This window comes from Lygodium microphyllum, chromosome 12, assembly GCF_053477565.2.
Source record: "Lygodium microphyllum isolate KBCC chromosome 12, Lygodium_microphyllum_v1.1.10, whole genome shotgun sequence".
Lineage (NCBI taxonomy): Eukaryota > Viridiplantae > Streptophyta > Polypodiopsida > Schizaeales > Lygodiaceae > Lygodium > Lygodium microphyllum.
In genome coordinates this window covers 37,870,276-37,884,019 of record NC_141146.1, presented here as the reverse complement: position 1 = coordinate 37,884,019, position 13,744 = coordinate 37,870,276, and the positions used below count along the sequence as shown (strand labels likewise).

The 13,744-nt window shown below is 39.3% G+C and overlaps 1 pseudogene; it reads left to right on the top strand.

Annotated features, from left to right (window-relative positions):
• Positions 1-11,039: 11,039 nt before the first annotated feature.
• Positions 11,040-11,901, top strand: LOC148027656 (phospholipid scramblase family protein C343.06c-like; annotated as a pseudogene).
• The last annotated feature ends 1,843 nt before the right edge of the window (positions 11,902-13,744 follow it).

Genomic DNA, 13,744 nt, shown 5'->3' with positions numbered 1-13,744 from the left:
AGCGTTGTCGTGTTGCTGCGCATCCGAGTCGTATTTACCTCCATTTTTTTTGTTGTGCATTTGTGTTAATTTCTGCGTGTGATTCATTGTTTGTGTGATGCATTTTGATAATCCGCATCCAATGTATATATTCCCTTAGTGCATGCGTATGATTTTGTTTGGATGCATGATGTGCGTGTATTAGAAAAATATGAAAAACTGATGCCAAAGGACATTAACCAGCTGATAATTTTAATGATGAACTCGAAGAAAAGTGCAGGATACCGTGGAATCAAAGGAAGCTTTATAGAAATTGACATTTAAGCTATGAAGACAAAGGTGTAAATTCAGGAATATCATGTTTAATGGGAAAAGCTTAAGGAGTGCTGAACAGGTTCCCTTGTCGAGATGTAGACTCTTGGAATGCACTTATTGCTGGGTATGTACAGTACTTGGGACTGCTGTGGTGGATATGTATGCTGAAAGTGATGCATTTGGCATCATCTTTGTTATCTTTTCATTTGGGCACATATCTGGAGCATAAGTCAACCCAGCAGTGACAATAGGATTTGCAAGTGTAGGGAAGTTCCCTTGGCTTGATGTTCGTTGGTATATTCTGGGGCAGTTTGCTGGTGGGATCCTTGGATGTGGCATAGGAACATCACTTTATGGAGTGAGTTTAAAGGTTGCTTTGGTAATACCAAATGCTTGGGGATCCCTTGGCTTTCTGCACCGTTTCAGAGAAAAGAAAAGGGGAAAGAATAGCAAAAGATATTCTTAGATTTGTCCAAGAATATCGAGCGGTGGCGGCAAAAACTGATGGGGGGGAGAATTCAAATGGGGAGAGCAGAGGAGGCTACGTGCTGCAGAAAAAGCGGAGGCCAGTATTTCTGGCACACCATCCATTACGGTGGCGGCAGCTGTAAATGTGGAATCGGCGGAGACCGAATTTCTAAAAGAACAGATTGAATCTTATTTCACTGATAAGCTTTTGAGAATTGTCCGTGATGTGTTGCGTCACATGAGTGTCAGGAAAAGAGATGTTACTAACACAGAGACTACATCACAATAGTTTCCCAATTTGACTGGCTCTCACTTAAAGATGGGTGATGCTGCTCTGGAGTTCATCAATTACGTCCATCGTGTTTTCTCTTTGGGATCAAGGAGTTCAGCATGAAGTGCTGGTAATGCAGAGGAATCTTCTTAAACTGGTTCGGGTGAAAGAGTTCTCTCCAGAAGCCGCTCCAGCTGTGATTGGATCACTGATTCGGATCTTAAAGGCACGCAACAAGTACGACGAAGAGAAGGAGATCTCCATCCCACCGTAGGCACGCACGCAGACACACAGGAGAAGGGCATGATCAGTGGTGGCGTTTCTGCGTGCAATGCAGAATCGGAGCTGATTATCTTGGGGTCCGGTTGCTCCTCTGGAGTCCCCAGCCTCAGATGCTTGCTGCATCCGGAAGACCCCTTGTAAGGGCTGCCACGACTGCTCAACAAGCATAATCGTTGATAGAACAGGAGCAAGCTCGTTGATCAAGTTAATCTGACTGTAGTCGATTGCAGTTGATAGAAGGAGGATTGTACAAACTTGAGGATGAAGGCGAGCTTCTGAAGTGGCACAACGTGAATATTGACACGGAACAGCAACCAGACTTCAAAAGCAACTTGCCCCGAGGTTATGTCGTAGCAACAAAAATGGCTACCGTGCTCCGACTGTCATGGGCGTATCTCCTGTTAGAGTAACACATGACCAAAAACTTATATAGGTTTGCTGATTATAGCGTGAATCATAGAAGGTGGACGTGCCAGAGTAGTTATTGGGCATGACGGAAACTGCAGGTTCTTGAGTGCCTGAATGTGGGCCACCATCAGAACAGGATGGAGGGAAATGCTTGAATGTAAGGGCCTCAGGATGAAACTGACAGTGAAGACGATTAAGCCAACTACTGAAATCACCTTGATGGAAACCAGTCTCAAAATTGTTGCTTATGTGGAACAGAAAATCACAGCTTTTGGAAAGCTACCAATCCTTTTGTGTCATTATATATAGAAGAGTCTGCCAGGTTTGCTACTGAAAACTGATTTGAAGTTTCCAAACTGAAGCTTGTTGATGTAAAGCTACATTCTTCAGAAAACTATGCTCTTGTAAGAGAATGTATTAGTGTGAAGAATGATTGGGAGTTCTCTGGTTTATGCATTAGAGGGAAAAATGAAGCAATCAATGACCAAATTGATGTTTGGCCAATGGCTCAGTTGTACTAGTTGAACTTTGGTATCACAGTTTTGCAGTGAATGCTGTTTTGTATGTTATACCAGCTGCCCTACAGACTTTGAACCTTGGAGTAAGGCAAAAAGATACATGCTGAAGGACTTGAACAAAATTTGCTTATTGCTCAGTTTCTTTGTTGTAACTCTACGATTTTGACAAGCAATATAGTGATCTTTGACACCAAAAATTTGAGTTCTTCTTGTTAGCCTCTTTCCTTGTTGAATCTTGAACCCTGTGTTCAGCAGCTCTTACACAAACTCTACAACAGCGTTAACTAGGATAATAAACTTCATGTGGTTGTCTCGGCTTATAATACTACGTTTAAGGGAATAACAATCCACAACCCATTTAAGTTAGTATATGGAAAGAGTGTATCTTGCCCTTGGGAATTGAGTTACCTACTTCGAGGCTTGTGTTGAACCATTCTTTGGGTAAAGATGAAGCATTGCAAGAAAGATTGACCTCCCTAGCACATCTTGATGAGATCCGATTGCAAACTTTGTTACATCAAGAGCTAGGGAAGAAGAGGATGAAAGTGCTTCATGACCTTTATGCTAAAAGATATAAATTTGTGGAGGGTCAATTGGCCCTATATTATGATACACGTTGCAAGTTATTTCCTAGCAAGTTAGAACCCAAATAGGATGGCCTTTATAAGATTGTCTCTCTAGGATAGAATGTCTCTACATTCCTTTTAGTAGATTTGCAGGGGGTAGAGTTTAAAAATAAAGTAAACTTTGATCAGTTGAAGCCCTATTATGTGTAGGGGCTGACATCAGACTTGGTGCCTTTGCAGGTATTTTAGGATCTAGCTTAAACTTGTAGTAGGTGCTAAGGCAATTGGATGATGGGCAAAATCATTCCTTATCTTGAACATTTGTATTTAGAGTAGTGTTATCACTAAGGTCACGTGATTTGGTGGAGTAAGGATTATCGTATTACTGAGTGGCAAGATGGATCTTTCATGTGGCATATTAAGGTCTACTACTGTCATTGTCATAGGATTCTTATTAGCATCCCTATTGAGTTTAGTGAGGAAGAAGGGATTGTACCTATCATATATCCTGTCTCTCGGCTCAACTTTTAAGCATGAGTGGGCTGATCAGTATGGCATGGCCTATGAATGAAGAATGGGTTTATACTTTATGTTTTGATAAATATTCATGAGAGCTTGCTAAGCATGCAAGTATCAATACGATTACTAAATACCCCCTGCATAGAGTCGTTATACAAATGGGAGTCTATTTAGGCACCGCTTTTACTAATAACATGGTAAAATACAAGGCCTTAATCATGGGGTTGAATATAACATGATGTGGTGGTATCCACTGTTATTAATGAAAGATGACTTGCAACTATGATAAACCAATTGAATGGGACCTATAGTATAAGGAATCCCATTCTATGAATGCATCATTGTGCATCCTTGGATATACTTTAGATTTTTGAAACAGTGACTTATTAGCTGGTTCCACATCAGTGGAACCACTTTGTGGATTCTTTGGCAAATTATACCTTTGTTGAGGACATATTTCTCAATTGCAGTCCTAAGGGGTTATTAGAATTATCTGATCTTATTAGCCCTAGACTATTGTAGGGAATTCTTGTTATACTGACATGTCTTATTATGGCTACAAATGATTAGTATAGACAATGAGCCATGCAACGATTGACCATCTTCATATTCTTTCATGTATGTATAGCATCATTCAAAGACATATTTGCTAGACACCCCTTGCCATTTATGTAGGGGGCTAGCTAATAATTTGATGCATTTAGTGTAGGGCCTGAGCAATCCATCCCTTCATCTAGTTCTGTGCCTTAGTAGAGTTTATGTGGGAACCAAGGGTTTTCTTTTAGCAGGGGGTTCGTAAATGGTATGTTGTATGGTTATATTTCATAAGACTAAGAGGGATATTTCTTTTGGTGTGAAATTCTTTATTTCTTTAGGCCAAGAGGGCCATGTATCTATTTGGTGTAGGTGCGTTTGATGATTTTTTGTTTTAGTGTTACAGCAAACAAGTCTGAAGAAGTGAGTGGAGGTAGCCTCTTGCTCCGCAAAAGCTTCTTGTGACTAAGTCCATGTCTTATTCTTTCTTCTGATCTAAATATAGATGTGTTTGTGGAGAATTTTATTCTTTTGGGGACTGAAAGGTTAAGATATGAAGTCCCACGGTTTGATTAAGTGTATTTGGGGGAGGTCTAACAGTTGTTTGTCTCCTATAAATGCATGATCAAGAATTTAAAGATTTGTTTTGAGGTAGTCCTTATTAGTGACTTTATCTTGCGAGCCTACTAGGCAGTTATTTCTAGGAGCTTTTGTTGATTGTAAGGCAATTAGGAAAGCATGGAAAAAATAAAGGTAGAAAATAATAAATGTATTTGGAAAACGTAGTATATAGAGGTGTGTAAAAAGAGGTTCTAACCCACAAAACAAGAAAATAAAGAAAGAAAATTTACAAGAGCAAATAATCATTGCCTTCTTGCAAAGGCCTAGTATTGGAGACGAGTCTAGACCCATGGCTAGTGCCTTGTTCTGATTGGGATGACATTTATCCGGAAAGAAAAACAAATTGAGAGAGGTTGGAGAAAAAACAAGAGTAAGTGGAAGGGAAAATGATTTCATGTCGCCTTGTGAGAGCTTGGAAAATTCTTGGGTACTAAGACATGACATGAGACTGATGCCTTGTTCTCCTTGGGTCACAAGATGCTCAGCTCCCTCCTTTTTATATGCTCGATCGAGTATCAACTCTTGAAGCTTCAAAAAGTGATACATTAACAATATCTGAAAATAAAAGTTCAGGCTAGAGAAGTATTTGCCTAGTAGGAGCTCCTAGTCTAGTTGTCCTTGGTTAGGTAGGCATGTTAGACCACTACTTAGGATGAATCCTTTGATAGTTCTTTTTAGTTGGTTTGTGTTGGAGTAGTTGGCTAGCAACTAGCTCTAGATTTCTATCAGATTATGCTTAGCCTATCCCTTGTGGATCTTAATGCTTTGATTTTGTCAAGGGGTAGAGTGAGAGATGTGTTTGTGTTTTTTTGTCTATTTTATTTAAAGCAACTTGATGCTCTTTATGGTTTCTATATGTGTAGATAAGTTCATGGATTCAACAGGCTAAGTCCCCCTATCCTGTGGTCGCCATGAGTGTGGATTTTAAAGCTTGGATTTAAGTGCAAAAAGATTCTAAGACATATAAAAGAGGCCATTTTAGTGTAAAATGAAACCTTTGCGGATCAAGGAACTGGATTTTTCCTAGATGTGTTTTGACGTGCATAGGGAATCCAATGCAAGTGTTTGTTCGTTAATGGGAGTCTAGGGTAAGATTTCAACACCAGAAAGCTACTCATTGAGTCAAATCACAATTCTAAGATCCTTTGTCATCTCAATTAGGTCAAAACCACTTTGTCTAAGAGTGAAAATGTCAAAACAAACTAGTAATTTGTTGGGTTAAGTGTAAAGCTTGATTAAGAAGAGAAAAATATGCAAGAAATGAAACACCATCGGAGGGAGGTGCATTTTTTGGTGCCTACTTCTTTCCCCCTAAAAAATGGATTTTTAAACCAGTGATGATTCCCCTCTTGCTCTTGGGCATTGGTTGCACAAAATTTCTGCTCTCCATTGCTCTGATCTATGCAAGAAGAAATGATGTAGTATTCAACAAGATCAAATTTCAGTCTTTCTCTCTCCTCTTTCTTGCTTACCATAAACATGGTTCATATGGGCTGAGAGAATGAGGGGAAATGGGTGATGGTTTGAGGCAATGTAAGGGATAGATCAACAAAGTGCCAAGGAAGCATCAGTGACTATAAATGAGTATCAACAGCTTCCCATTTTCAAAATACGATGGAGTGTGTATGTGATTTTATGAGAAAGTGGGCTTCCTCATGGTTTTTTAATGCATATTGTTTTCTTATGGTTAAAATTACTTTCTACTGTTTAAAAATTATTCATTAAAAAATACCAACATAAATAGCAAGTCTTAATCCTTTATACACTTTGTTCAAAACACACAACTTATGCAAAAGTGCAGTTTATGCTAAAACATCAATTTTATGAGTTTCATCATGGCAAATTGAGTTTCCATGGAGGAAAATGGAGACTAATAATTAATCTCAATATTCTTAAGTACTTTACATTATAAATGTAGAAAATTTATAATTTTAAGTACAAATAATTTTAAAAATAGATCAAAAATATATTTTAATTGAGAAAACATTAGATATCATACGTGGAAATTTATAAAAAATTAGGGCTATGTTTGTGTAAGTATAATCGAGGTATTTACCTCGGCTTACCTCCATTTTTATGTTTTAGTGTGTATTTATTGCTTACATTATGAAGAAACATACATGAAAACACCTCTTAACCTACCCATCGCAAGCAAAAACATAAGTAGTAGGGAGCGTTATGGGAGCATCAAACTGCTTGAGAGACTAGATTAGATGCAATATTTTTTCACAAGATTTCTAATTACAAGATAATCCAATGTAGGGCCATAAGGTAGAATGATAACTTAACAAGATATGGAAAATCCCACAACTCGGGACTATATTTATCAACAATAGGACTCGATAGGATATGAAGGATCCCACAACTGAGAACCATAGATATGGATACAAGATATTAAAATTAGAAGATCTTCCTCAATAGGGATGAACAAGATACAAGACAGTACTAGATAAGATTTATTACTACAAGATTACAAGGTGATAAGACAACATGAGTATAATGGAAGACAATACAAGACTAGACATCATGACAAGACAAGAACTAGAATTGGAACTTGAAGTTACTTACTTGGAGGTCTTGACTCCTTGAGCTTCCAAGATTGGCATTGGCAAGATTGAGGAGATCTAGTGAGCCCCTCCTTTAATAGGTGTTGGAGGGTGGCTAAAGATCTTCTATAATGTTCCATGATGACATCATTGATGATGCAAGCAATATCATGGCATATCTTCTAGAAGGTTCTATGATGACATGGCAAGGGTGGGTTTGCATGGTTGGCTTGAGGATGTCCTATTAAGGGCACATTCTCATAGGGTGTGGATTCATATGACATGAGCAAGGATTAATTTGTACACTTGATCATAGCATATATGTGACATCACCCACTCCTCTAGCGTCGACAAGTTCCTTGAGGAGGTCCTTAGTGGCTTGGTATAAGCATTGTTGTATTCCTCTTATGAAATTCTTTAACTTTAAGAGGTGATATTTGGAGATATTTTGTAGGTTCACAAGTGTGATCATTGATTTCATATTCTTTCCAATGAATAAGGCATTCCAATCCACCTTAGGAGATCCTCGAGTCTAAGACATGCTCGACCTCAAATTCTTCATGATCTTCAATCTAGACAAGTGATAGGAGATTAGATCTCTCCTCCCTTAGTGATGAGCTATGGTATGACTCAAGCAAGGAAACATGGAAGACTGGGTGGATCTTCATGATGTTGGGGAGTTGGAGTCGATAGACAAGTGGATTTATCTGGACTACAATAGTGAAGAGCCCAAATCTCTAGTGGTCTAGCTTGGTGGAGGGCCTTGTTTTATAGAGGTTATGCCTGAGTAACCATACTTTATCATAAACTTTGTATGTTGGATGTTAGAGATGATATTTATCCACATAGTGCTTGTATTGATTCTAAGCCATTTGGATTTGGTGCTTGAGTTCTTGGTGTATATTTGCTAGGTGTTGAGCTTTATCTTAGGTGGCAAGGTTCTTTACTTGATTGGAGAGATGTACATCCATCCTTGGATGCTGGCCATAGTTTGTAAAGAAATGAGTTTTTGTAATATTTCCACGCAATAAAAGTTAGTTGGTTAGTTCGAAAGTTAGTTAGTCAATTAATAAGTTAGTAAGATTACTAACTAAAGATTAACTAAGGTAAAAACTAAGTAGCATTAATAGCTAATAATTTTTATTCAATTAAAAATATATTTAAAAAAATCGAGAGTCATAAATCTGACATTTTTCTTAGATTGATAAGGACCGTAGCCACCCTTCACGAAAAGTACAATATGAACGGGACTTATGAACCATATTAATCACTAGTATTAATGTGTATAGTTTGAATGGTCCACAAATATTTGATTCTTAAGGGGGGGGGGGGGGGGGGGGAGAAACTATCATATTTTAGATATTATCCTAAAAAGATAGAACTAAAAGTCATTTAAAAGAAAAGACAAGTGATGTTTTAGTTAGTTTTGGACATTTTATAAAAAGAGAAAGAAAAGTGACTAGCAAAATCGCGCGCGCCGCGAACGCAGTCTACAGGCAGTAGACAGCACTTCGAACAAAGAAAAGAGCGAAGGCATCACTGTCAATCCAATTGCGGTACCGGTCGTAAGTAATGTATTTTCAAATTGATAGATGCTTGTTTTAATGCTCACAAGAGATACATTAGGCTCCGTACCTTGTGGTGCTAGAATAGGTCATTGAAAATGATAAATCGCATCTCAAATATTCAAAGATGAAGTTTGTGAAGTGCTTGTATCAAAGGGAGTTAAATTGCACCTAGTTGCTATGTGATGAATCCATGCATAGCATAAGCAACATATGGGACACTAAAGTGTTGAGCATCAACGAGTCTTTGATTAATCTTTACCGAGGATAATATTATTTAAAGTTTGCAAATGCATATACACGGTACATACATGGGAGAGATTATGTAAACTTTACATCGATGACATGCAACTCCTTGCCTTAGGAGAAAGGAAGATAAAGCCAAGAAAAAAAATATTGCATAGTAGAAAAATGCTAAAAGATAATTGTCACTTAGAGAAGAGGCATAAATGCTCTTGCTAGATTGATTAATTTGCATTGGAATGATAGGAATTACGTCATGTATAATATTGGAACCTTTAGCATATGCCTTAGGCTAAGGGAGGGAATATTAAGCAAATTCTACGAGGGAGAGTGATTATGCGATGGAATTATTGTCGCATCTATTATTGTATTGTTTGGGAAAAATACAATTAGTTTTGTTTGTTGATTGAACAACACCCTAAATGTTTTTCTTTCAATCAAGGGATTGTTGCATTGTGATTTGGATAAATATTCCAAGGCTTGTGTTGATGGCTAATGCATGGCAGGGGTCTGTAATGACAAGTTTCCATGGGAATAAAGGAATATTTATCTAGAATATGATATTAGGGCTGATTGCTTTGATTGTGCTTGAATTTTAATTGGATTAATTAAGGAAGGATATTTTGCACACGTGGATCATTTCCAAGATCACATCACGGATTTTCCTGAGAGGGCACTGCTCGATTCACAGGCCGATGGTCGAGTGGTGAAAAGGCCAACCATGGAAATGGAATCTCACTCCTAGACTGCTTGTTGATCAGATGGAGCTCTGGATACCCCTTGCCTGTCCAGAATGGAGATGGGGATCCCCATGAGCCCAACATCTGGGACGTTGAAAGATCCTATTCTAGATAAAGGATGGAAATTTCGATACCATGAGATTTGGATCGGGTACTTCTGTTGGACAAAAGGGATACACAATTCTCCTGTATGGGCAGGAGACAAAGATTAACTTAAAGATAAGTTAAGGAACTTGTTTGATAAAAGGACTGCTTGTTTTGTTTTTGTGTATGTGTTGTAAATTACATGAACGAACTCTGTGCCCTAAAAGGCTTAATTAATGAAGCTGATTTTAAATGCTGCACATAAATGTGGTAGGACCTAATTAGACAACTATAGCTATTGAGGAAAGTGCGGTGGATGTGACTTGGGTCCGTCCTACGGAAGAGTGGTCTCGGTTAGCTGGGAACTTTTCTCAAAAGACATAATAACGAAACTGTGAAGACCTAGAGTCAGTTGAGTTAGAATCCCGATTTATGCTGTTTTAGGGAAGCGGTATGGGACTATGCCTTATGGGCAGAGAGGTTGAGCTTCGCATCCCTCTCATTTCCCATTCTCCATGAACCAAGTGTAGCATAAATCCGCTTCGACTCTGTTGTTCCTACGCAAAGTGGTTCATCTGGAGCTGGACGCTAGCTACTTCCTAGAGACTTGGCTAATAGGAAAGAAACCCTGACTTCAGGTCGGTCCTAATTGGGAATGGCCGGATACTTCCGCTTCAGGGAAGACTCGGGAAGACCTAGATCGCAAACCGTGTGACATTCCTTGCAAGTGCCAGGTGACACTTTCTAAACTCTCCTCTCGATGGGCTGCTAAGATGTGTCCCACAAGTGGACAAGCGGACACGTTACAATTGGTATCAGAGCGAAACTTCATGATGATACATGATTGATTAATGTTCGGTTCATAGACTATCCTAAACAGAAATAACATGAGTGGTATGGCTTGATTGTCAAGCACCTTCTGCACCCACGAATGCTGACATGCAAGAGAAGAAATTTCTTCTCAAGCAAATTAAGGCACCTGAGTTTGATGGAGAAGGGTTAGACGTCGGCAGAAGCAGAGATATGGATTGAGACGATGGATAACTATTTCTCTGCTTCAGGAACTGCCTCCATGAATCAAGCAATGATTGGAAAACTGAAGTTAGTTGGCCAAGCTCGGTTATGGTAGAAGCAATGGTGTAAAGATCAAGGTATTTCTAAAGCCGCTATTACGTGGACTTAGTTGAAAGATACTGTACGACGATGTCGTATTGCTGCGCATTCGAGATGTGAAAACCACCCGAAAGTTGTGTGTGCGATTTAATACTTTATGCACACTTAGTTGTTGTGATTACATTTATTCTCTGCGTATGAGTATAGATGCTCACATGAAGGGCTTCACTTCAGATGTTTTTGTTAATGGCACACTTATTAATATTTATGGTAAATGTGGCAGCATTTTGGAGACAGAGGTGCATTGCAGATCGTTTGAGGAAAGAGAGGTTTCTTAGAGTTTGGAGAGACTGGCAAACCGTTCCATCGTCAATTCGGCCTGGGACAACCATACCAAGTCAACCTTTGGTGGGAATTTTGCAGCCAAAAACCCCCCCAAGAAGCAAAAGTTGCACCTTTACTTGCAAGAAGTGATATTATAGTTACACGAAATATTGAGTGGGCCAATCTTTTGGTTGGTTTTGAACAAGAAAATCGATATGTTATCATGGACCCTCGAGAAGGATTAATGATGGTTGGGTACATAATTGAATCAAGCCATTGGCTGCTTCGTCAATTTCTACACCGAAGGCGGCCATTCACTGCTTCTATTATGGATGCATCAGGCAATGTCCTATTTACTGTGAGGAGACCGCCTTGGTTCATTAACAGCACGATTTATGCTGAGATAGATGGAGGAGTTGTGGGCTTTGCCAAAAGGAGATGGCATCTTTGGAAACGTATCTATGACCTTTACTTGGGAAAGAGGCAGTTTGCAGTTGTAGAGAATCCTGGTTTTTGCAATTGGACTTTCACTTTGAAAGACGAAAATGGAAAAGTTCTTGGTGAAATTGATCGACATTTTCGGGGCTTTGGTTATGAGATGCTTACAGATGCTGGCCAGTATGCAATTCGATTTGGTGATATTGCCCCTGCTTATCACTCGAAATCTGCAGTAGATGCAATGTCTGCAGACAAATCTGTTCTACCACAAGGAATTAATGTGAATCATGAATATGAGGCTGAAACATTTGAAGTAGATTCCCCATTATCTCTGTCAGAACATGGCAGTCTGGAAATCTTAAAATAATACATGGATCTGGCATACGAGTTTTTTTTGGAGAGGAATGGATTGGGAAGACGATACTCTGCGCTAAATAGAGGGGAAAAAGGACGAAAAAGCTGGGGGATTACGCTAATCTGAGAGGGGAAGAAGGAGGAGTAAACGACGGGAAAAAGTTTGAGAAACGCTGGAATGAGGGGGGGAGTAAAAAAGTCGGATAGAAGAGAGAGGAACGAAAAGAAACAGGGGAAGATGACAACGATCGATTGACCTGCATAAAAAACAAAGTGAAGATGAAAGTGATAAAAAAGTTAATCAAGGAAGGAGATGGAAGGACGGCGTTCATCTGCAATTATGCTCTGATCATCAACATTACACTCCTCGTTTGTCTCATCCTCCTCAACTTCTCATCCGTCTCCTAAAGAACGTCAAACTGATCGTTTTCGTCCACTGACCGATCATTATGTTTTGATAATTGCCCAATACAGTTGCTGTAATCCGAGTCTGCCATGTTTGTTTTCTCATGCTTCTCTGATTTTCTGGAGAAAGCCGATGATAACTGTGGAAATGCATATGAGAAAAGGGGAGAAAGGAAGGACTTCGTTTGCATCGAAAAATATAAAACCGCTGTTTCAAGATTTTTGAGTTATCAGTTTTACCAGACTTTAATGGAGTGGATTCTAACAGTGAGAAGCTTCAGCCCAATGCACTTCAACTTGTAGCTGTCAACAATCGGACCACCTCAGTCAACTATAAGAGGCAGCAACCAGGACCCAGTCAGTGATTGCTGATTATTAGGAAAGTCTCCTGCAGGTGGGGAAACTTAACAACATAATAGGTGCTGTGGATGATGCTGAGAGAAGTTTCAAAGAGGGCTTGCAAATTGCAACATGTTACGGTCAGGACTTCTATCTTCTGCGCGAACTGGAGAAGAAAGGCCAGGAAAGGGGTGGTCAGTCAGACTGTGAAAGATGTGCTACAGGTCCATAATTAGAAATAACCCAGGAGTCTTCTCTTCCGATTCTTCTCTCCCGTGAGCAATTCCTCCTTGTATCCTTGAGCTGGTACCCAAGCTTTGGCCAAGCATCAAAGCACCAGAATTTTGATCAGAAAGATACATTGCGCTAAGATAATCTCATACGAAGACCGAGTCTGCAGTACCCATCTGAAGACCTAGAGAAAGAAGACTCAATCTGCAGTAAAATTAAACAAATTCGGCTATCTGAAGAAGAAAGAGGCAGCAACAGCATCAGCAAAGACTTAATCTTTTATGAGACTTGAGCTTAACCTATAGATGGGCATTTGAACTTTTCACAGATCTGTGTAAAAGCTCTTCATCAGATGTAACATTGATCAGCCATTGATACTCTGTGTGAACAAGGAGAAGAAGAGAGAGAAGGGGAAGAGAAGAAGCAGAAGAGAAGTCATGTTCTGTTATAAAAGAGAGGAGAAATTGCTTGCATAACTTACAGATGAGTATTTGAATTCTAGCAATGTCTATGTAAGAGTTCTTCCTCTCATGGCTTACCATGAAGCTGATCAACAAGACATTCATCTAGGCAAAGCTACTGTGCTGGGAACAGATACTCAGCAGTGAACCCCAATATAAATAGCTACTTACATGCAGGCATCTTGGTTGGCACATGATCTGACTCAAGTGTAGTTATTTCCGTCTGTGCTGCATCTTTAAAGTTAAGCCATTGTGTCAGTCTCGTTGGAAGCTTGGCAGATTTATTATTGCTCACCAATCCATTCATCTTGTTTATTTGTATGATTGATCGTCTATCCTGAAATTTAACAAGGACTTCTGTGGTTGTGACATTGCTTTCATAAACCCTTCGACATCTTTGGTGAACCCGACGTGAAAGCG